The sequence below is a fragment of the Tetrao urogallus genome, assembly GCF_951394365.1.
Source record: "Tetrao urogallus genome assembly, chromosome: Z".
In the NCBI taxonomy this organism is placed as follows: Eukaryota; Metazoa; Chordata; class Aves; order Galliformes; family Phasianidae; genus Tetrao; species Tetrao urogallus.
Genome location: NC_136816.1, coordinates 30,686,777 through 30,712,644, shown reverse-complemented (window position 1 = coordinate 30,712,644; position 25,868 = coordinate 30,686,777).

Sequence of the window (25,868 nt, the reverse complement as noted above, 5' to 3'; positions counted from 1 at the left end):
GATGCATCTTGGCATCTTCAAAAACAAAAAGCAAACAACAAAAAAACCTAATACTTTTTAACATCTTCTGCCCACAAATGACCACCAAGCCACAGCATCCTGAACCAGCTAGACCTCAGAACTGTCAGGCTGCCCAGGACTGAATTTGATGCTTCCATCACAATTTAAATATGAACACACAAAAACAAAATGTAGCGATGAGAAGCATGAAAATGAAAAAGAGTTATGCAGGCTAATTGTAACACTGTAGGATTTCTCAGTAAGAAACTGCAAATTGGCTCCTTAAGGTGGCACAGAATATTTCCCCAATCAATGCTCCATCTAGCTTCTGGGCAGCACAGGTTTTCAGATGCCTGGCAACCATTAAGGGAAAGTTTGTCACCAAAGTATAAGGTAGAATGTCTACATCCTGGTGATTCCACTGCTTTTAAGACTCTGGAAATGCTCAGAGACGTGCAGGCAATTAGTGTGGAAGGTGTGATATTGTCTCACTCTCTTCTGGTGGACTGTATCAGGAGGAATTCCATCAGGATTCAGTTTCCACATCATCATTCTTCAGATCTCTTTACCAAATACTAATGTTTCCTGCAATGATATGAGGGAAACTCGGTAGTTGATGCAACTTTTGATCTAGCAGTCCAGTGAACATGAGTTCAGTGACAAGTTATTCTTTTTGAGACTTGTTCTTCTGTGTGCTTCAGACCATTGGCACTTCTGAAAGCAAACTTTGTATCTGGCTCTGGAAGTTCAGTGCATTTTAAAAGTATTGAAGACTCTTTCGTGAATCTGTAAGCACTGAAGGCTAGATGCACTGCCATTAAAATTCAATTAGCTTTAAGAGGGAATTATATCAGACATCATTTCCACAAGTAGACTTGAAATACTTTGTACTGCTTTGAGGGCTGGGAGTGAAGAGGTTAACAAGATATTTTTTTCAAAACAGAGGAACATTTCAAAGCTGAACATTAAAAAAAGACAGCAATGTCTCTTTATTGGGCATGAAAATCAAGCAGTTGTTTCAAGTAAAAATGTGATGATGCATTTTCACATATGGTGACTTAACAGATAGAATCTTAGAGTCACGGAACCATCTATGTTGGAAGAAACCTTCAAGATCACCAAATCCAGCCATCAAGCTGACCGAGTCCCACTGCTAAGCTACATCGCTTAACACCGCACTCAAACATCTCGTACACACGTCAAGGAATGGGAGCACCACCACTTCATTTAACTCTGTGAAGAAATTCTTAATGTCCAGTCATGGCAATTTGCCAGTCATTTTCCCCAAGCCTGTACTGCTCCATGCAGTTATTGTGACCCAAGTCAAAGACTTGGGTCCCTGGCACTTGACTTTGTTGAATGTTGTGTAATAGCACTCAACTCATTGATTTAGCCTACCTAAATCCCTCTGTAGAGTCTTTCTACCCTTAAACAGATTGATTTTCCTTCCTAGCTTAACATCATCTCTAAGCTTAGCAAGGATCCCTCAATTCCGTCATCCAGAGAGTTGATAAAAATATTAAACTGGACCTTTGAAAAGATCTCTGAGAAACATTACTGGTGACTCTCCACCAATTGCACTAATCGTTTTTCACTATGACTCTTTGATTCCAGGCATCCAACCAGTTCTTCACTCAGTAAGACATACAGTGGTCCAAGCCACGAGCAGCCAATTTCTCTGGGAGAAATCTGTGGGAAATGCAATTTCCAAGCACTACAGAAAATGTTCAAACTGTTCCAAATGGAGAAATAAACACGTAGGACTACAGATGCAAAAAATCCTGATCGCTACAGGCCTCTCAGTCTCATTTCAGTGCCTGGTAAAGATATGGGTATTATTCTGGAAGTTAACTGAAAAACTCCCGAAAGACAATGAAGTCATTACTCACAGACAACACACATTCATGAAGACAAAGTTCTGTTTAACAAACTTACTCTCCTTTTGTGACATGTTGACCAATGGAGGTAATCTTTCTGGATTTCAGCAAAGTTTTGCACTCTTCTGAATGGAATATCCAGCATAAAGCTAGACACGAACATAATGTGATGGGTGAGAAATTGGCCAACAGTTTGGGTCAAAGAGTTACAGTAACTCATGTTACATTGGTCCAGTGACTGGTCATTAGCAAGGATCCGAAGGGCTTCCTTTCAGTGCCAGTTCTCTTTAAAGTTTTCATAAATTACTTGCATACAGGTCTTAATTACATACAAAATTTGTAGATGACAACTACACTGGGAAGAGCTGTTGATTCCCTCAAGAGCAGAGATGCTTGAATGGCAGGGTCAAGTTGGGTATTAGGAAAAGTTTCTTCTCCAGAGTGTGGTTGGGCACTCCCCTGTGCAGTGGTCATAGCACTGATCTGCCAGTTCTAGAAGTGTTTGCTCTCAGACATGGGGTTTGAATTTTAGTGATCCCGTTTGAAGCCAGGAGTCTGACTTGGTGATCCTTGTGGGTTCCTTCCAACACAGGATGTTTCATGATTCTATGATTCTATGAAAATGTCCCATTCATTTAACCTCTTGTATCTCTACATAAGATTAGCCTTCTGAGTTGTGCTGTTAATTATATGTTGGAGGCAGAAAGGGAAAACAATATCAGAAAATGGCATAATGTGAAAAAAGCGTGGAAGAGCAACATAAAAGCTTCACTGCTGCAGTTCACTTTTACTTGTTAATTAAATAAATATATTCATTAATAATGAAATGTTTGATAGGAATGTAGTAACATTTTGCACTTTGCTGTTTGTCTCAGGACATGAAAGCTGTTTTAAAAGAATGTCTTGCAACTCCACCTGTAAGAAAGGGAGAGAACAATTCTAGGGCAATTTCAGCTTTTGACTGAGGTGAAATTTGGAGGTGGCCCTCTTAGTTAATAGAAGTCAAGACAGTAATTCTGTGTATTTCATGAATGCCAAGGTCTGCTTCAATTGCACTCTTTTCCCAGTAAAAACAGAGTAGTGACTACCTAATATCTTACGGGGAGGATTTTGCCCATCCTGTCGTTTGTTCCTGGCACAGAAATTTCTTTCCTGGAATGAAAATACTGCATGGAATTGAATAGATTTTTACGTTTGGAAAGCACCTACAAAGATCACCAAGTCCAACTGCCTATCTGCTTCAGGGCTGAAAATTAAAGCACATTTGTAAAGGCATTATTGATAGACCTCTTGAACCGGCATGGAACATCCTGAAACCTGAAAGGTTTCAGAACCTTTTCCTATTGTCCATTCCAACCCATCGCTGTCACTGCTCTGTGCCGTTCCCATTCTGCCACTGTTCCCAGGAACAGAGCCTTGAACCCCCTTCTCCTCTTCTCTCATGATACTGCAGGGATTAGTGAGGTCAACTCTTGGCCTCCAAGGCCACACAGCCCATTGCCCTTAGCCTCTTCACACAGCATGTGCCATCTCCCGAACCTGCTTTGCTGACCTCCTCTGGGCATTTTTAAAGATGTACACAGCCTTTTTATAATGGGGAGATATATGCAGTATCTGAGATAAGGTCACATCAACCCTAAGAAAAGTAGGAGAATCACCTCTTTTGATTGGATGTACACAATACTGTTTAACACTGTAGAAACAAATTTTCTTTTTGGAGGTTACTCCTCAGTTTTATGTAATAAGATTATATTTGGCCTTAGGAAAAGGCACCCACTTTGGAAAAAGTACCCCCACCACCCTCCTTGCCTGTGGAATTGTGAATGAGGAGAAACAAATCAATTGATACAATCCAAGAAATTGTATAAGCCCGAGTGTGAAGCAGCCCCAGATCACTGGTAGAAATACTGCAATAGAGAGGAAGGAAGCATCACCACTTTGGAAAGAGCACTTCTAGGTAATAAAAAAAGATAGAAATACTTTCTGGTGTAACACCAGAAATCCAGAGATCAGGGCAAAGAAACCTCGTGTATGCAGTAATCAGAAAGTAATCCTGCATAGGAAGACCTCATCTCAATAAAGCATTGGCAAAGGAAAATTGGAGGAGGTCCCAAGAAGAGCAAAATCAGCAGGAAAAACAACTTAATTAAATATTATATTGTTGGCTCAATGAGCTGCTGGGCTAGAGGAACTTGTCATTGTATACTGCCAGCTCAGCAAATTGTTGATCCTGACAGGGCCCTCAGGCTACTGCTGTGTTTTATGAATGCAGTGCAGTAATCATCATAATTATCTGAAGAAAAAAGAAAATGTGGATATAATAGATATGGAGAAGCAAAGCTTTGCATTGCTGCTATCTCAAAATGCATCAAGGGAATTTCCAAAAAGCAACAAGTCTAGGTGGGAGATAAAAGGATGGTAAGGGAGTCATTGCATTGGAGCATTTCTGATGATTCTGGAAAACCTGTAAAAGAACAGAAGAGTTAACAACATTTTCTCCCTAAAAATAGTATTGAAGTTACTGACATGAAAGGAAGAGTGACAGTATCATAGGCAGGAGAGGAAGAGAGATGTAGAAGGCTCTGTAGGTGAATCTCTGGCTCCATGAGATTTGCAGATTATTTAAATGAATAGGATCTCTGATAGTGAATTTTCCTCTTCCAGTGAAATTTTATTGGAATTAATTGTTCAAATGGAGACAAAATACAACAAAAGAAAACAAAATAAAATAAAACAAACCAGAGAGTTTAAGAGAAAGGAAAACAGAAGTGAGAGATTTGGATTTAGCGACATGCAAGTCTTTAGCAACACCAACAAGAAGTATCATGATAGGATCATCAGAAATGGAGAAGAATAAAAAATAATTGATGTTCTTGGCGCTAGAAATTCCATGGAGCTTTAGTGCTTTATATCAAGTAAGAGCTGGCCTGAGAGCCATCAACTTTATGTGCAGTCATTGTAATATTACAGAATCACAGAATTGCAGGGGTTGGAAAGGATCTCTGGAGATCATCTAGTGCACTCCTCTTTTAAAGCGGGTTCCCTGCAGTAGATTACAGTTCTAACCTGCTGCATTTATGACCTGAGCCAGACCACACCTCCTTAGGCAGCCTGGCATGCTCTGGCTCAGACGGTCTTGCTGTACTGATTCCGCCCTTAGTGCCAGTACTCTCTTGGCACAGTTTGCTGCACAGTTTCCTGGGTTCAGGTGATTGCAAACTGGTGGGTTCAGCCTCCTGCATAGCTGGGACTACAGATGTGTGCCACTGTGCCCCTCAATAGAGAGCAATGCATCTCTTAAGTAACAAGTGCATAAGAAAATGAAAGGAGAAGACGAAGGAGTGCTGGGGAAAGCAGAGAGAAGAAACAATGGAAAGCTGGAAATCTGATAGCTGTGCTAGTAAGACCATAGGTGAAAACAGCAAAGGTGTTACTTTGAAAGGAACAAGGTGGAGAGCAACACAGAAAGGAAAGAATGATTAATGCTAGTCGTGATATCAATAGATTTAATTGCATTCATATTTTTTGCTCCTTAACTGCAAAAAGCATGGCATTAAATGGAAAAAAAATAATCAGTTTTGAAGAGAGTTGAATGCTTTGTGTCAAAAGTGATTGATACTATGAATGTGCAGCCAGTACGTATAGCATGAGTGGAAATGTAATGGAGGAAACAAACACTGACAAACAAACTGTTCCAACAACAGCAGTTTGGGTGTCAGCTCTGTAGTGTCTGACTCAATATAATTTCAAAGGTCTCATTTTCGAGGAGGGCACCTAAACAATTTTTGAAAGGCAGACAGTAATTAGGGTCCTTATGGTCTGATATCCAGTGTTGTTTTCAGAAACAACCTGGGACTCAGCAGAAATGCAAAGAATAGAAGCCATTCTTGAGTCAAAGGATGAAGCAGAGATTGCTGGAACTGTTTACATCAAAATTAGCCACCATAGATACTGTATAAAAATTCTCCTGAAATATGCAGTTCTCTCCTCAAAGTAATGTTTCACTGAATGCTTGTTAAGGAAGGAGTTACCCAGTACCGTTTTAATTACTGAGAAATGTTGCAAGAGTTGTAAATTAAAGGTTTTTTATTTATTTTGCAGCAGAGATAACAGTTGTGGCTGTTGGATACTGGCTTGATAGGTATTACGTTATGTCTGGAAGATGTGAGTACACTTTGAGTTGTGTTTCATCAGCCAGTGAGAAGCACTACTTTGGACCAGTCAGCTCTCCACAAATATATTACTGTGCTAAAGAAACTGTCACCCCTTTCTGAGTGACAGAAACAGACTGGACAGCAGCAGAGAGATGGGAGCTTTAGCTTGCATGCTCATCATTTGAGCATGTCAGTGTCAATAGGTGGGAGAAGAGCATAGCTTCCTACACTTGGATTACACCCTACTACAAAATCTTGTTCAGTCACATTCTTTTAACCAGCTTTTAAAATATATGCACCCATTGCTTTTAGGGACTCTGCGGAATGCTCCTTTTGTATCACCCTGAACACTCCAGACTTAGTGGTGTTCACTGAAGCAATAGAGTTGGCTCATTATTCCCCCTGTCTGGAGCATCATCATGAAGCTTAGACAATGCTTAAGGATGATTTTAAGCAGAATTAGCAGCTGGTCCCCTGTAGGCAGTGAATTTAATTCTTGAAGTGTGGCATGAAAACCAAGCTCATTCAATTTCACACCTAATTAAATCAGTAAGATCCAAATTGAAGAGAGCGTTTTTAGTAAAATATAATTTTCTTTGTCACCCAGCCATCCTTCACCTAAATACAGCAGTAAGTAAGAATCAGGCTTTTGTATAGCCTATTTCCTAGGCTAAAAATATGAAATTTTGTGTTTTGTTCTTTCAAAAGTTTGGATCTCATCTTCAGTGTTCAGTCTGTCTATAAAAAGCATGGAGAATGAACTTGTACAGAGCAAAGAGATCCTGTGTCTTACCACTCCTATCATGTTGCCGGATTTAACTTTGTTGTGTCACAGTAACTGGTGTCAATTAAAAATTAATCAATATTCACTATACATCACTGTTTACTAGCACTTGTCTCATGCCTTTATTAACTTTGCTACAATTTATGGTCTAAAAGTCTACAGGGAGTAGCTCTTTTCCCATGAACCATATGCCTAGAGAATAGCAAGGCCAGCTAGTGCCTCACAGGATATCTTGCTGTTTTAAGACACAGTTACATGCATGACACCCGAGCTTACCTCTCTCTTCACAGACTTATTTCCTCTGTAAGCTATAACATTCAACAGCACATTCACAAAGAGTATGCAATATATAAGGTTTCCTTTCTTCTCCCCAAATATCTGTCAGTCTCAGACTGGTGTCATTGCAAATAGCAAGAAATTCTTTTGTTTTTTCTTGTTACTAGGGATTCCTGGTCCTGTTGAAATAAAATAGAACAGATATATTTCTTCTAGTGTTTTGTGTTTTGTTTTTGAAACAGAAGAACTCACAATTGGAGCCATAAACCGACTGTGATACAGTGACTGCAAGCTTAGGAATTAGTAATTGTGTTCCAAATTGCCCAGCCACTGCCCATGGCTATCTCTGCTGTCATGAACTATTCCTCCACAGGATGTTTAGTCAGCCCTGAGAGAGTCTTCAGTCTAGGACAAGCATCCCCAGTTGCAGACTACCAAGGTCTGTGCTCCCAGACAAATCTAAGAACCGTTCAAGCTAGCTCTTCTCTCTGCTGACTTTAGATGTCCAAGTGGTGGATGTGAACCAACTATTTTGAGCACAGATTGGGTTCTTTGCAAGGTAAACCATCTAGTCTACATTATTAATTCAAGCATGACCAAAATTGGTCTAATTGACCCAATTGATTTGGAGAAGAACACAGTTTGTAGTTAGATATCCCATATGATGGGGCTGAAGGTTGGAGTAGATGATTTTGATGTCTTTTCCAACCTTAATGATTCTATGATTCCATGATTCTCTGATTCTCTATGATTCCATGATTCTATATTTAGTTCTGTAAACACAACAGGTGATTTTGATCTTGAATAAAAAGTAATTTTCCCTTTTATAATGGAAATGATGAGCCTGTGGGGTATGGGCACACTCATTCTTCTTACACATGGTGTTGAACATAATGCAGGCCTGAGAGATACTTAGAGCTGTAGAGGATACCTGGCTGCCAATGGCAGAAGTAACACACTCAGTCTCACAGCAATGATTTCCTGTCTGTGATGAAGGCTTGCTCTGACACAGAGTTAGGTAATCTTTGATCGAAACACCATGGAAAGTGAATACTTCTCCTCTTCTCTTGAGAGATACATCTAAGCTGAGACTCTCACCACAATGGCACTTGTGTGAGGATGTAGTTATGCAGTTGTAGCCATACTGGTGTTAGCTTGTTTCCCTGACCCACTGCCTTGATTTCCTGGTTCAAACCTTGACCTGCCTAGTCATTAAGTATCTGTCCAGTGATTTCAAGATAGTAGCTGACCCCAGCTTCTGTGCCGCAGCTTGTGCTGCTCTCCTTGCAGTGGTGTTGTGGTACTGTGAGCTCACTGTCCTGATAATTATGTGATCCCCTTGAGTCTTGTTTCACCTTCCGTTCCTGGATAGCCATTCCTACAACTTCCTGATATTCAGGTCATTAACCAAGGCTTCAGACACCTCACATGGCATTTCGTAGTTAACCATGTATGAAAGGCAATGTGATTCTATTCTTGGTTTACTTCTCTTAATAGAGATCCTAGACTGATTATTGATTCTCATTTCAACCCTGCTTGCTTGGTTGCATACGATTTTGGTTGCTTTTAGTCAGGCTTAAAAAAAGAAGAAAAAAAAGGTTTAAACACAAGCAATCAAAGATGCTTGTTTTGATCACATGCACAGGGCAAACAATCAGCTGCAACCCAATTATTTCAGAACATCACCCGCTCATGATATTTGGTTATCTGTGTATGCCAGATACTCAGAGAAGTCACAGTTGCAAAGAAATACAAGATAATATAGATTTTTTTTTGAAATGTTGGAGGGCATCTTGTCTTACACCTACTCAGATGAAGTGTGTAAAACAATAAAGAATATTTTCTTGTCCTCTCTTGTAGGAAAGGGCTTTAAACTACATATGAGAGGGGAAGGGGATGAAGTCAGGCCCGCTAGAGATGAGCCAAGGGGGATGATGATGGGATTGGGGGTGAGGCAAGGGGCTCAGTTGAATTGTATATATACCAATGCATGCAGCATGGACAGTGAACAGGAGGAGCTGGAGGCAGTGATGCAGGCAAACTATGACTTAGTTGCTATTACAGAAACATAGTGGCACTCCCACAACTGGAGTGCTGCTATGAATGACTTTACGCTTTGCAGAAGGGATAGGCAAGGAAGGAGAGGTGATGGTGTGGCTCTCTATGTTAGAGAGCATTTTGATGTTGTTGAGCTTGTAGCTGGGAACGTTAGGGTTGAATCTCTATGGATAAGGATCATGGGGAAGGCCAACAAGGCAGACATCCTGGTGGGGGTCTGTTATATATATCCTGCCTGAACAGGATGAAGAGACAGATAAGGCATTCTGTGAACAGCTGACAGAAGGGGAAACCGAAAACTCCAAACACCCTTTTCCGGTCTATTCCCCTCAGTGTAGAAAAAGAAAAAAAGAAAAAAAGAAAGAAAACAAAAATAAGAAAAAAGTAACCATTTTTCTAAATACTTTGTGCTCTTGCAGTGTTCCAAATTAACCTGAAGAACATGTATAAAGAAGGATATGGGAAACACTCTCTCACAGAGCTTATCTGACATTTTGTCCAGCTGTAGTAAGGCCTAACTGACCTCAGGGCACCAGAGTGTATTGTGCTTTTGGCTCTCCTGTCTCCTTGCCTGTGCCAGAAACCCTTGGGGTCTGGAAGGACTCCTCTGAAACCTAGGTTTGTAGTTATTTAAGTGCTAACAAAACTCCAGAACTTGGTTAAAATACTGATTATGCACTCCTGTACTGTGTTGTTTTTCAGTTTTCTTATCTCAGGGGGCTTAAAAACCCTTAAAAGCACTTAAATGTGCTGATGTGCTTTCCTGAAATGATACAAAGTTACAGGAAAACAGGCTACTGAAAAAAAACCTGTTCACTGGCTGGGAATGGAGGCACTGTCCACCACGATGACTGAAGTTCAGTCGCAGAGGGAAAAGAATGCAGGCTTAACTAATACTTTCTGAACCAAAGCACTATTGTTGATGTTACCTTTTGTCTAGGTTACAGAAATTGTCTAGGTGATGTTCTTCACGGGCTGTATGTGTACCCTCTCATCAGGAGCACATTGCAGTACTTTATCTTTGAGCGAGGTTTCCTGTAGATATCTTAGATGTTGTTTGGAATGACAAGCTGTTGTTGCTGACTGGATGGAACTGGAAATTCACAAGGCATCTGTAAATTGAGAGCATTCAGGATTTACAAATTCTGTTTCTCGATGCCTCTGGAAGCTGTTCCATTCTTAAACATTTTTAATGAACAGTAGAGAAATTACCCATTCACCCTCTAAAATCAAAAGACACTCCTACAGAGAGTGACACTGATTACGATGACGTTTATCTTCTTGCTTGACTGATCTACACATTTAAATGAAGCACATGCATTTTTTTCTCTTCACATGAGGAGTCGATCTGTTGAAGATAGTAATTGAGAAAGTTTTCTTCCATGGATGAAACAATCTGCTTTGGTGACAGAGAAATCTAGCACTGTGCTATCTTCTTTAATTTAGCTGGACTTTTATATGAGAAGCAAGCCCAGTGTGAGGTAACAATGGAAGTGTTCCTACTGCTTGTTTCACCTTACTAAACTTTGAAGATTTTACTTACTATAAGCCAAAAAAATGCCCATTCAGCAAAAGTGGGCCAAATTCAAATGCTCTGTTATGCAGATATTTGCATCTCCCGTGGATCTGACTGAGGACAGATACGTAGTCAGACACTGGTACTTGGAAGTCTTTCAAGAAAGCTTGATGCAATAGAAGAGTTAAGATGACCTCACAACTTCTTCCTGACCCAATGGGGAGATCCTCTAACCAAATGGGCATTCATTTCAATGTATTGATTTAGTTTCAGACTTCTGCTGGTGAGTGTTTATGATAGCATAAATCTATGCGTGCACTGTGTGTGCAGCCTGTCAAATTTCCATCCAGGACTGTAAGAAGAACTTGAACCTCTCTCTGGGTGAAGCAATAAAAAGGATGTGCAGAGAGACCTTGAGCATACAAGGTATGCAGAGGAAAAAGCTAAAAGAAGACCTTTGGTAAAAGTGAGCAAAGCAACTGATACTTGATTTTTATTGTGCTCAGTCTTGTGAATAAACAGACACCAGTTTAACACGTCCTGCAGCCAGGCTTTCTTGTCCTCCGTGCCTGATCATCTGTTGGTCATAGATCGCTATTGCTGAGCAGTTAGAATTTGAATTTCTCCTTCATCACTAAAAAAACTCTGGATATCATCATAGGAAATCAACCACACAGAGACAAACTCTGTCCCTTTGGGACTAAGGATGTGGAAATCCTGTATATATGCAACCACAAGGTTTGCACATATTTTTGCTGAGAAGTAGAATATGTTGTCTGATAAAACTTTCAGGTATTTTAGATCCTAAACCCTCTCAGTTGTGTTTAATTAAAACATTTAGTTTTAAGGAGACAGTTATGCAGCTAAGTCTGCAGTACTACATGTGTCCTGTGCATACTTTGTCCTGAGCCTTACTGGATTTTCTGGGAGTTCCCTCGTTGAATAGTCTTGTCTCCTTGTAAAATCAGTTCTAATCAATTCTGTTAGCTTGAATTAAGGATGCAGGACAGGACTCTAAAAGGATACTTCCTCACTGGCAGTATTGTTTCAAGAAAAATATATTTTATAATTTCCTTTGCCTGGAGCATCTTCCTTTCTGGCCTGTACAGTTCTGCCAAAGCTCTCTCAGAATAGTAGATTTTGTGGTCGGATCAGGACAAACCAATGTCTCTTTGCTTGAAGCAATCTGAATCACTGTCAACTTCCTGGCTAAGTTATTGGCCTGCTTTTCTACTGAGCCCTTTCCAAACCATTCAGCTGGGCACTGATGAATGAGACACACTGGAGGATTCCAAGTCCTCAGTTACTAACTAAATCAAAATGCCATTTTTGACTTTGTCACCACATATTAGCAGCATAATTTGATAGTGATTGGTGGAAAAGAGACTGAACAGTTCCTTTCCTCACCCCTCAAATATTTGCTTTAAGTTTTGATTTGCACTAGCCAAAGTGACTGATAGTGCACGGCAAGTTATTATGACTTTATAACTACCAGTCAGCATGTAGCAGAATTTACTGAGGATATATGTTTGTGAGAGGATGTTTCTGGCTCAACACATGGTGCATCCTACCAAACATTTCAACTCACAGCCCTCTCTATAGAGCATTAAGGATCTACATTTTCAGGGACTCTGAAGGTAGGCTGTCTGTTTCAGTCATGTGTAAAATGTCAAAGGGCAATCCAAATGAACTGAAATGGGCAGAAAATTTTTCACAGAACAGAAGAACTTTGATGAAAACAAAGAGAAGTGGAGACTCAGCTGTGACATTTGGGGAAGGGAGGAGAACATGGCTGATGTTTCATCCCTGATTTGCCAGGAAAGAAGTTAAATTCCTATGCAGTGTCTTGCTGCAGAGGCTGCCTGTCCCTGCACATCGGCCAAGTGATGTGGTCCTGAATTAGATGCATTGGGAAAGGGCTGGTGCTTGGATCATTTAAAATTCCTACACAAAAGTGCTCATTGCATGAGGCAGCTGCATGTGCCAGACATTGCAAATCACTTGCGTCAAGTCAAAGTGTGCCTGATAGCAGCTGTCTGTATGATAAGGACAATGGGCACATCTGGAGCACTAGGCAGGACAGAGAGGCACATAATGCTGCTCTCCATCATTTTTGAAAAGTCGTGGCTGTCAGGTGAGGTCCCGGATGACTGGAGGAAGGGTCACGTCACTCCCATTTACAAGAAAGGGAGCAAGGAGGACCCTGGGAACTACAGGACGGTGAGCCTCACCTCTGTGCCTGGGAAGATCATGGAGCAGATCCTCCTGGATGACATGCTCGACCACATGAGGGATGGGCGTGTCATCCATGACAGTCAGCACGGCTTCACCAGGGGAAGGTCATGCTTGACCAATCTGGTGGCCTTCTATGATGGAGTGATGGCATCAGTGGATAAGGGAAAGGTGACTGATGTCATTTAGCTGGACTTGAGCAAGGCCTTTGACATGGTCCCCCACCACATTATCCAAATTGGAGGGATGTGGATTTGATGGGTGGACCACTCGATGGATAAGAAACTGGTTGAAAGGCCGCAAACAGAGGGCAGTCATCAACGGCTCTATGTCCAGGTGGAGGCCGGTAACGAGCTGCGTCCCCCAGGAATCTGTCTTGGGACTGGTGCTCTTCAACATCTTTATCAATGACATCGATGTGTTCACTGATGACACCAAGCTGAGCGGTGCGGTCGACACGGTTGAAGGAAGGGATGCCATGCAGAGGGACCTCGAGAGGCTAGAAAGGTGGGCCTGGGTGAACCTGATGAGGTTCAACATGGCAAAGTGCAAAGTTTTGCACTTGGGCCAGAGGAATCCCAAGCATCTGTACAGGCTGGAATGAGCGGTCCTTGAAAGCAGCCCTGTGGAGAAGGACGTGGGGGTCCTGGTGGATGAAAAACTGAACATGAGCCAACAGTGTGCTCTTGCGGCTCGGAGGGCAAATGGTATCCTGGGGTCCATCAAAAGAGGGGTGGCCAGCAGGGACAGGGAGGTGATTGTCCCCCTCTACTCTGCTCTTGTGAGGCCCCATCTGGAATACTGCATCCAAGTGTGGAGCCTGCAGTACAAAAAAGACAGGGAGCTGTTGGAGAGGGTCCAGAGGAGGGCCACTAGGATGATCAGGGGACTGGAGCACCTCCCCTATGAGACAGGCTGAGGGAGCTGGGCTTGTTCAGCCTGGAGAAAGGAAGGCTGCGGGGTGACCTCATTGCAGCCTTTCAGTACCTAAAGGGAGCCTACAAACAGGAGGGGAATCAACTCCTTGAATTGGTAGATAAATGCAGGACGAGGGGAAATGGTTTCAAGTTGAGGGAGGGGAGATTTAGGTTGGACATCAGGGGGAAATTCTTTACTCAGAGAGTGGTGATGTGATGGAACAGGCTGCCCAGAGAGGCTGTGGATGCCCCGTCCTTGGAGGTGTTCAAGGCTAGGTTGGATGGGGCCCTGGGCAGCCTGGTTTAGCACTGGACGTGGAGGTTGCTGGCCCTGCTTGTGGCAGGGGGGTTGGAGCTTCATGAATCTTGAGTTCCCTTCCAACCCTGGCCATTCTGTGATTCTGTGATAATCCCAGTATCCTGTAGAGAATGTGAGATGGGATGATGTTAGCCATGTGTCTATTCTGGAGGTTTTATTTCAGCAGCAATGGCAGAAAATTCCTGAAGATGGGCCTATTTTTTCAATCAATCCTACCTTTCAATCAAACCTAGCTGAGTTCAAATTAGGTACTTTATGGAGAGCTCCAGAGGATCCACCATATGCACAAACACACTTGACATTTTGTGTTGAATTTGGACATGGCAAAGTAGGGGAAGGACAAGACTTGCCTGAGCCACAGCACAGCCTGGGATAGAATCACAGCTGCGTTGTAGCCTCTCTTTGGGAACTTGGACAAGCACCTGCTTTCAGTCTAAATTCATCCAGCAGAACCCACATTTCTTTGTATCTGCCATGCAACAGACAGCCTGAATCCTGGGAAGGGGAAGATTCTAAAACTTCCTCTGTTCACAGCTAGAAAGGCAAAGTGATTTACCCACGATTTTGTAAATCTGTAGCCAAACTTGGAGGCAAATCCAATTCTTCTAAGTCCAATGTAGTGTATACTTGCTATTGTCGTCCATCTTACAAATCCATGAAGTTCCTCACTGCCAGTAGGGGCAATGAAATTTTCATGAGTTTGGTTCTGGGACAAGATCCAAAATGACCCCACACATGAGGTACTTTGAGGAGGAAAATATTTGGAAATCCTCTACAGTTGGATTGTGTAAGACACACTCAAAAGCAGCTACTATGATGCTCATGTCTCCTACAAGCTAAGCAAGTATGAGACCTCATAAAGTGTTCCCAGAAATTTTCAGTTAAAACATACTCTTTCTTCTCATCCTAATTCCTCAGTCTTACTATCCATAAGGATTTATGAGAGCAACATGGGGTCTGTGATATTGTGGTACCTTGGTACCAGTCAAACATTCTCACATAGGCCAAATCTCACTCTTATTTGACCACAGAAAGCCAATTACATTCCACCAACATCCTTTCCTTATTGTATCTGCTCTCTGCTTATTTCTGACCTTATCTGAAGACCTGGAGAAAATGGTTCCCAGTAAGACATTTCAGGAACTTAAACTGTGTAGCTTTACTAAAAGGACCTCCATTGAATTATTTATAAATGTACAAGGACTTCTGCTTCATCTGAGATAGGGGAACTCTTTGATTTGCAGCAGAAAACTGAAAATGAGCCAGGAGATGTTGAGGTTAAATGATGTGAAGGATGAGCCATCACATTTTTGACAGGAGATGCTCAGTTTTTCATCTAGCTTCCAAGGGATTTGCTAGCATGTTTTGGAGCCTTCAAAATCAGATCAGATGACTTCTGAGAGAAAACTGAGTCATGTGCCAATTTAAAGGAACAATGCTGAGACAGGTGGAAGCCGAACAGGAGGCCAGAACTGAATACTGCAGTACTTAACAGTTGTATGTTATTGTACTGTCTTGGTGGGCAACAGCTTGGTGCTCAGATCCATTTGCTTCTTTGGAATTACATACATGACCATATACAGTCCTGTTCCTTTCCTGGAAGTACTGCACAGCAAGTCCAGCAAGTCCAATAGTAAGATACTCTTGCACTACAGACATGTAGTTTATGTGCATATACATATGCACGTACATATGCATGTATGTGCATACACAAACATACAGAGAACTGTGTTTAGATAGAACAAATTCTGGATCTGCAGAAACTTCATAAAATCTGAAAACTTCTCTCCAAATAAGGTGCAAGTCCATCTTTTTTTCTTCTAAAAAACAGGTTTTGCCTACAAGCATTCAATTTCTTTGCTAATTGGGACACAGATCCCATTCTACTTGCTCCTACTACCACTTTATCCTTCCCAGGCTTCTCATTAAAAATGGCCCAAGCAACGTGGTGCTGTTCCCTGCAAAATGCAAATTCAAAAACTGCACTGCTGGCTATCTTAATCCTGAGAACCATGATGTTTTTGTATCCCCTCAGCACACAGAAGAATACTAATCATGTGAGTGACTGCTGTAACAGGCTTCATTCTGAAGATGTGCATTGATTTATGTGGTGAAGGCTGCTTAGTCTGAGGTATGTGCCCCTCCTTCTCCTTTCCTCCGTTCAGGATGAGTAACATCAGATTCTGATTTACTAATGAGAGATTGGAAGTCACTGAACCTCATATGACTTGTTAATTAGCCTTACAAACGCCAGTAGCAGGAATGGGTTTTAGCTATTGAAACATGAGAGGTACAAAGAAGTTCAGATAGTAGGAATAGCTTCATCAAGAAAGTTTTATCATTTATGGTTTGTACATTTGTGTTGATTATAGTTAAAAAGGTGTAGCTGAAAAATTATGTTTACAATAAAATTATCTTGCTTAATGCTCAGTGTTTAAATTAGGTAATATTTTTTTTCAGTGGCAAAACATTGTCACTTCAACACCAACAGAAAGTTTGCAACAGATCTTACCGACATCATGTGGAATTCATGTTGTGACAGGGAAGTGTGTGTGTGTTTACAAATTAAAACTGAAAAGTCACAACCACAAGAAAATAATGATTTCAGTGGAACATATTAAAAATAAGATTCAGAGCAAGTAAATTAGTAGCCCTTTACATTTTTTCCATTTCTTCTCTTACAGCTACATTTCTGTAAATGGATCTACATTTCTGCAGTTGATGGTGAGTTGTACATCCTTTGTGTACAACTATATAATAATAAAGACATCCCCACAGCACCAAACAGTACGATTGACACCAGCAGTATTGCAGAGATTTACACTGATGAGGCCTAGTTCAGATTTTTTGTTGTGGATTGAATGTGGAAGGTTGCTGTATTCCATGGAGGAGAAGAAATTGCACAGGCAGAGTATCATTTATTTAAGGTGCAAACTTGGGTCAAGCATTAAGTATAAAATGCTGACCTTCTAGAAGTAAAATTAAAGCCAAAGAATGCTTAATGGTCTACATAAAAAAATATGATTTTAATGTCCTTCTCAAACAAGTAGATGAAACGAAAAAATATGGTAGCTATATATTTAAATTAATATAAAATGGCATTAAATTATTTACTTAGTTTTAATTTGTTCCTTGCTAGAAACGTCCAAAAAGACCAGAGACCTACTCAGCAAAGAGCTATGCCATTTGTTAAGATATCATGGTTAAAGACCCAGTAATTTACCATAGGACACACAGTAATCAAATTCCATGCTCATTTCAGGAAAATACTGTAAAATTAAGTATGAATAAACAGAAATGGTGTAGATCTGAAGAAACAGCAGTTATAACTGATAGGGAACAAAATCAATATTTTTTATACTTATTAGGGCATAGATATGTCTTGAATTGCATCTCTGGACAAAAAATTCAGATCTTGATAATATGTTACAAGATACCAAGTTAGCTGAAATTTGCCCCGAAATGGAATAATCGTCTAAGAACAGCTTAACTTCAAATCTGACAGCAAACAACAACTTTCTAAAGAATAAAAATTACAAACATGCAAGTAGGAGTCTGAAAATGAAATGCATAAGTAGAAGGACGCAGACCCAAGTGTCACTGTGTGCTAATTCCTCCCCACTTCATCAAAGTTAATGAAGAGGAAAATAAATCATGTTACCAAGAAACAGACATGTGGTAAATTCAGATGCTGCCAAGTAGAGTGCATTGAGTTCTATGCATGGACCTTGCTGTTTCCTATAAATATTCATGAGCTCAAATATGATGCACTTGCTCACAGTATATAGCTGGGGCATCTCAGTGGGAGGGCAGAAGAAAATGCTGACTAGCATGGACATGAAAACCAGAAAGTTTTTCATTAGTCATTTTTCATATTTTCAGTGTAGGCACACTGGTCAAGTTGACTTTCAGCCCTTCCTGTGCTTTGCATTTGATAGCAGTACTGAAAAATTCCCAAATCACCAGTAAGCTGCCCTTGCCTGACTGGGTCCATGGATACTCTGTGTCTGGTGACTGACTGTTCCTCTAGCTCCACTGCTGGAGCTCTTCAGATTTATGCCGGGATTTCATGAGATATAACCAGCATAGGCTGGGACTCAGGCTGCCCAGATATTTTAAGAATAAGTAACTGGGAAACTATCCTACAGTGTGGAAAAAAAAAAAGAAAAAGAAAAGAAATAAAAAAAGAAAAAAGAGAAATTAAAAATAAATAAATAAATAAAATAATAATAAAAAAAAATAGAAAGCAAAACTAGTGCTATGGACTTACCTTCACACTTGAAATATTTTGAGCCAGACTGGGCATCGTGAGGAGAGCACGAAATTGCAGTGTTGACTTTTTGATGAGAGCAAATTAATGGTGTGTGAAATTTTCTTTAGCTGCTATAATTTCTGTCAGGTGCTAAACTGACAGAATCATCTGTCAAGCCAGCTCATTTGCTTAGTGGCTTTCAGTGGATGGCCTCTCCAATATTTAGATATCTGACAGCTGAATAACGTTGATATGGCTGCTACAATCTTCTCAAGACCAGAATGCTCTCAAGACAAGGACGTGAAAAAGAAACAAGGCAAAAAATATGCTTTCTTATTTTTCCCAACTCACTTATCCTTGGGGAGAAGGAATTATTATTATCATATAGGGAATCTTATACATGATAATCCCACTGCAAGTGGAGGACACTGTATGATGATATATTCATGGCTGCATGCTAATATCAGTTGAACAGTAGTACAAATCATACTCCTGGAGAGAAAATACTACCAGTGGGCCTCTTTTCCATCGTTTGTCTGGCAAAGAAAGCAGATTGCCATGGGTCAGTGTCCTTCCAACAGTGTAAGTAAAACCAGTCCTTATCTGGAAGGGCTGCTACTTTTAAAAGGTGAGACAAATGAGATAGGAGAAATTACAGTAATTAAGGAAGACAAAATCACATATTCTGAGTGCTCAGATCAGTTTTGTTCATTGCACAAACTGTAAACGTGGAACAACAAATGGCTTGAATTTGACCCCAGACATCTTTCTCAGATATCCAAAGTGTTTCCTTTGCTTTATGGCAAATGTCAAACAAACAGAAGTTATCTGAGACAAGGAGACAGAAACAAGAAAGGAGTTTTTGAAGAGCATGTATGAGAAATGGTGGAAATCAAGTCCAGAAAAAAAAGTTACTCTAAATTGAGGTTGACGCAGGAGTGTTGATGGGGAGACCATGCTGCTGTGGGCCAGGTAGAAGGAGGAATGTGGGTCGCCACAGACTTGAGATACTTCCACGAGGTTCCTGATGTCTGCTTTGTTAAACTTTGGTATGCTTGATCTGGGAAAAGTATATTCAACTTACATGTACGACTGTCAAGATCCAAGGCCAAACACATTGCCACTGTGAACTGCACCAGCTCCCTTGTGATCTGCACTCTCTCTCCAGGTTCTTGATCTCTTCTTGAGCAGCTGAACACCTCTGGACTTGGGCACTCAGTACTGTGGATTATTGACCAGTATGCTCAAGTGTGTAAATCCTGCAGCAGATTGCGCTTTACTTGTCTGTTGGCAGAAAGGGGAGTTGTTGATAACAGTCCTGATAACACAGTGAAGTCTCAGCTGTCACTGAGAAATCCTCACATGCCATTCTCTGCTTTTCATTCTTCTCCACAAGCATTAGAGAGAAGGGGAAGGGACAGAGATAGGGTTGCTGATCCCAGCTGACCAGAGGGATAACCCATACCATACAAGAATGTGCTCAGCAATAAAAGCTGAAGGTGAGAAGGAGGAACAGGGGATATTTGTGTGCATGGTGCATGTCATCCTAAGTAAATGTCCTGTGTGACAGAATTTTGCTTTTCAAGAAAGTGACTGAATATCTGCTTGACTTGGGAAATGTGAACATCTTCCTCGCTTTACTCTGCTTACATGCAGAGTTTCTGCTTTACCTATTAACCTGTCATTTGTCAGCCATGAATTTTCCAGCTTTTGTCTTTCCACACCTCTCCCCATCCCATTTGAGAGCAGTGGGTGTGCAGCAGTGTGAGGCTAAGCTGGGTTATACCACCTTTGCTAGTCATGATCTTACCATTTTACCCCAGTGTGAGTCTTTCAGACAAAACAGGAATTAAAGTCGTAAGACATGGCTTTAAATAAAACGTGGATCATTTCTGATGTTGCTCATTTTAATTTTTTAAGGCAGCTCTGTGGTTTCTAAGTAGTTCTGTAACGGTTCTCTGCTGCAAGATGTGGAACTGAAGTCTGACAAGCCACTGGTACCCAGATCTCCTTCAAAGATGTTATCTTCAAAGGTGTTTCAATTTTTCTTGGTACCTAGTACATCTCCCTCTTTTTTTCTGTTACAGTCTTGCTTATGTTTCTGGTGCTGATTAAGAAAGATTTACAGGTATTCTTCCCTGTCCCCGCAACACATAAACAATTCCTGTGGATACATTTGATGAAGAAGCGCTTGTTCTTGCACATGAGACCAGAGTTCAGTTAGTGAAATGTTACCAAAGGAGAGGCTGAATCAGAGCAAGAACTACGTAGTAGGGCACACCTATAAATAGGATTATGTAAAGCAGTGTTATGATTTTCTTTGCTGTGGTCAGATTTGCCTAAATTCGTTAACACTTCATGACCACATTTTCTTTCTCTATAGAATAGAAATTAATTATCCAGTGGATTATGCCCTGCAGGAGGCTTTTGAAGTCAAACTGATACTTACTTGTACCTGTGCCATAGTAATACAAATTAATATCCTCGAGTCATGACAGTTCACAACCGTTTCTGGTTTTTAACAAACATAACCAATCAGCAAATCAAAGGCTGGGGTAAACCACCAACTTGTCTATGCCGTGTCCTTGGTAAACTGAAGATTTTCCTCAAGCCACAGATTGTTGTAACTTGATAGTGTTATATTGCCAGACAGGTTTGTTAGTAGGCCACTCTGAAAACGATGCCTCCTATTTATTTCCATGGAAAGTATGACAGACAAAGAGCACAAAGACACTATTTGATAGAGCAAATTCTCGGATACAACACACTGTTTTTCAACATAGTCACCTAACATTAGCTATAGTTTTTGCAAGTGATCAACTGGAGCCTGCACGCCACACTCATAAAACTCTGCATCAGCAGAAGTGGCTCACTGTTTCACTGCTGCTATGACACCTCATTGCTAGGAAAATGTTGCCCATGCAGTTCATCTTTCATCAGCCCAAACAGATAGAAGTCAGAGGACATTAAATCTGAACTATGCAGTGGTATGGTAGAACAGTCCAGCCAAGACCGGCAATGTGCTCCACTGTCTGCAAACTGGCATGCAGTCTGGCGTTATCATGCTGCAAGAGAAAGATTGTCTTCTTCTCTGATCTGACTCTGGATGTTTGAGCCTTCAGTTTAGTCTGTATCATGATGTAGCAGTCTGAGCTGATGGTTTGTCTGGGTTTCAGGAAATCAAGAAGGATCACCCTTTTCCCATCCCAAAAGACAGTGAATATCTCTTTACTCAATAAGGGCTGTGTCTTGAATTTTTTCTTTGAAAAGGAATCCACACTGGCACTCCATGAACTGCCATTTTGATTCTGGCTTATAGTGGTGACACCATATTTCATCACTCATAATGATGTGATCCGGGAAACACTAGCCATTGATTCACAACATCGATTCAATAGGTGCTGATAAACTAGCACAGTGTTCTTTCTGCTCCTATGTGAGCATCTATGGGACTCATCTGGTGCAAACTTTGTGATATTCCAATGATGCCACTATCATTTTCAATGTATTGAAGGCAGTTTTCAACTCCATGCAGAGTTCTGTGGATGTAATCTGACAGTTCTTGTGAATGGGCTGATAGAGAAGCTCTTCATTTTGTGTTGTGTAATTTTAAACAAATCTCAGTGTCCTCTCTCTAATTTCTGTGTTTCTCAATAGTTTGCTTACTGGAGAAGCATCAGAAGCCAGAATCAATTATCACATGCTGACCTGAAGTATCCAGACTAGATGCAGGAAAATTGCTATGATGGTTCTACTTCTTTCAATAATTTCAGATTAATCCATTTCTCTCAAGAAACTTGAGTGGCACATTTTCATGAAACTTTAAGCAAGCCCTGAATGATCTTTTCCAGCTATACGGTTTTTATTTACTTGATATATGTTAAGTAGTTCAGTTGCAGACATCTTTTTCTTTTTCCTTCAGAAAGCAAAAATGTCCATGTCCAAAGAGTTTGTGTGGCATAACTTACATAAAAATTATTCATTACGGATGTCACTAGAGATGTGAAAGCTCTCATAGTTAGGTGGGGTCAGAAAAATTACCACAACAGGAATTTCCCGGATTTAAATTTTCAGGATTCAGATAATGTAGGGATCAGTGATGAACTCAGTAGGAAAATAAACAACTTATTTTGGTCACAATATTCACAGAAAGAGAAAATCCTGTTTCAAGTGGGAGATGTTAGCTGTTTTCAGAATAATCCTCTTTCAAGTTCAGAATTTGCAACTGTTTTTTCCTTCCTGACAGCTTTCTGTCACAGCCAGGAAGACACTTTGCCAATAATGTTACCCCAGGAAGATGTAGCAATGAGTCAGCTGCATGTGTTTGTTGGTTTTAGCTTTCCATATTTCTCCCTTTAGAAAAAAAAAAAAAAAATCCATGGAAAAAAAGAATGTGCTAGATCAGATTTCTGCTCCTTGAATATGTTACAATACTTTCTCAGAAGCATGAAAGAAGCTTCTTTACCTTAAACTTCCTTCCTTCCTTCCTTCCTTCCTTCCTTCCTTCCTTCCTTCCTTCCTTCCTTCCTTCCTTCCTTCCTTCCTTCCTTCCTTCCTTCCTTCCTTCCTTCCTTCCTTCCTTCCTTCCTTCCTTCCTTCCTTCCTTCCTTCCTTCCTTCCTTCCTTCCTTCCTTCCTTCCTTCCTTCCTTCCTTCCTTCCTTCCTTCCTTCCTTCCTTCCTTCCTTCCTTCCTTCCTTCCTTCCTTCCTTCCTTCCTTCCTTCCTTCCTTCCTTCCTTCCTTCCTTCCTTCCTTCCTTCCTTCCTTCCTTCCTTCCTTCCTTCCTTCCTTCCTTCCTTCCTTCCTTCCTTCCTTCCTTCCTTCCTTCCTTCCTTCCTTCCTTCCTTCCTTCCTTCCTTCCTTCCTTCCTTCCTTCCTTCCTTCCTTCCTTCCTTCCTTCCTTCCTTCCTTCCTTCCTTCCTTCCTTCCTTCCTTCCTTCCTTCCTTCCATTTGAATTATAAAAAATTGGCAGGGGAAATGTTTGAATATAAAAAAGCGATAAATCCTTATTTTCATTAAAATGAATTCTGCTGTTTAGTTGTTAGGCTTGATCGGACATTTTTTTTCAGACTCTCTTAGGCTGCTGAACTATCCTGTCCTCGGGCATGGAGTTAAAGTGTGCATGTTAAGGACAGGAAGGAAGTTAGCAATGTGCCAGAAGGGTCACAGCTGTCAATGGGAGAATAAGGAAAGGAACTTACTGTTATCTTTTCGTGTCATCTGACAGTATCAGTTTCCCACAAAACAAGAGCGATGCATCTCTCTGCACCCTACAGTATTAGAACTGCTATCAGCAAGCTAATGAGCCCTGCATGAGTGACCTCCAAAAATAAGACCTTTTCCCACTATATACTGCTTAGTTTTCTTTGTTCTCATTTTAGTCATAGGGGAACTGGAGTCTAGAATAAACCTCTCAGATTCACAAGGGGCATGTTGGGGCTATTCCTGTACACCTGAAGGGAGAAACTCCTCACAGTGTTTAACTTATAGTCCTGAGGACTGGCAGCATTATGAGGTCTCTGAGAAGCCACCTGCCCAGACAGGTGAGTGAGAGCATCCCAGTAAGTTATGGAGAAGCATCAGAAGCCAGAATCAATTATCACATGCTAGAGCAAACACACTGCCTGGGTCAGGCTTTCTTCCTTCTTTTCTCATGTACTGAGGATCATCAAAATCAGCCTTAATAATTCTGCAGCTCAGTCATCCATTCAGGACAGACAGATATGTGTATAAATGCCTGGTCAGCTATATGGGTGCTCTTTCCTCTGGTAGGATACCTGTTAGGATACACCATGTATTTTCCAAAGTAATTTGAAAATCAGTTGTTTGGGCAGTCTTTATTTTTCAGCCACTTCCTCCTGGATGTTAATGTTTCATAGCGAAATTATAGAGGTATTTATTTCATGTTTAACAAAGCTTTCTTCAGGCTGAGAACCAAGGAGAGTGAAAGGCACTCATGTTGCTTATGCTCAGTTTGAACCCAGGGTTCTACAAAGTTTAACAAAGCATCTTGCCCATATAGCAAGATGCTTCCAGGAATTTGATGTATTCATGACTTGGTGTCAAGAAATCCCATGGAGTACTGAAAACACTGGTTTTTACACATTGCCCTGCAAAAGCTAGTGAACACAAAAACAGGGCAGTGAAGCAAATTTCTTTTTTGCAAAAATGACTCATCAACTCCTAAGGACAGTGTTTGTGAGAGGAAGCTATAAGCACAGGGTAAGTCAGGGTGAAATGTTTCTGAAGGCACAGACCGCATGCAGACAGTGCAGAAAAGTGTCCTTCCTTTGTTGGAATCTGCTCATGGCACTTCCTTGATTTTCAGCTAACACTGTCAGAGGAGTACCCTGTGGACTGTTAATTCAACAGTGTGAGGAGGGTGGATTGTTATCAAAAGTGACATAAAGAAGAAAGCTTTGAAAAGATTTTAGATAGAATGTGTAAGCATTCTTTATGAAGTGTATTGAATCATATAGGGTCAGTGAACAAGTTCTTATGATATGGTGGGCTGAGGCTGTGGTAGGATTGACTCAGAGAAGGCAGTGCGTGCAAATTGAAAGCTCCAAAATCAGCTCTCAGGAGAAGAAGTAGATTTGACAGAAAAAGGAGGCTAACCAGACACATGCCATATATTTTAGACTTGCAATGTCTAAACCAGAGTAGTATACCAGAACCAGTACCAGAGTAGTACAAGGCACTCAAAACAAGAAGGAAGTTGAAGTATTACAACAGAAATCTTCAAAAAGCAGCATATGTAGTGCTGCAAAACAAAACCAAAACAATGTCTGAGAAAAGGTGCAGTGTCCTGCATTTTTAAGTATCTTCAGAGAATATCTACAGGGAGGGAACAAAGGCAATACAGTTCTTCAGAGGAGAAACAAGTTATTGAAGTTTTAGAAGCAGAAGTAGAGAGGAAAGAGCTCAGTGGTTGTACTATATTAGTGCGTTCACCAGCTCCTTATTGCTGGGGAACATGGAATTGATCATGTGTTCCTGACTCATCAATATTACATGTACAGTGGGGAAGGAGAGACTTATCTTTGTATTTCAGCATTTCAGGTCTGAGCTGGTTTCAAGTTTGTTGCTGCACTGCACAGCAGAGCACAGTTTGAACGGGACTCTGGTGTCAAAGGAAGTTGATAGCTTGCCCCTGAGTGATCTATGACCATCACAGTGGTTAAGCATGAGTCTGTAATGGTATTTCAGCAACTCATACAGCACCCAGAGCAACCTGTGTTCAATCAGAATGAACACATCAAAAGGATGTACGTCTATGCTGGCCTCTTCTTGCCCTAGATTATAGAATATCTCTGCCCTTGTGTGCACAGGTGAGCTGTACCATGATTGTCCTCACAACAATTCTGCTCCTCTGACTGAAGTGAGGGGAAAAATATGAATAACATGTCTGCAATGGGAAGGGAGAAGTGATCTAGTGCTGATTGATGGTGTTGGAAGACAAGGGGGCCTGTGAGAGCTGGTG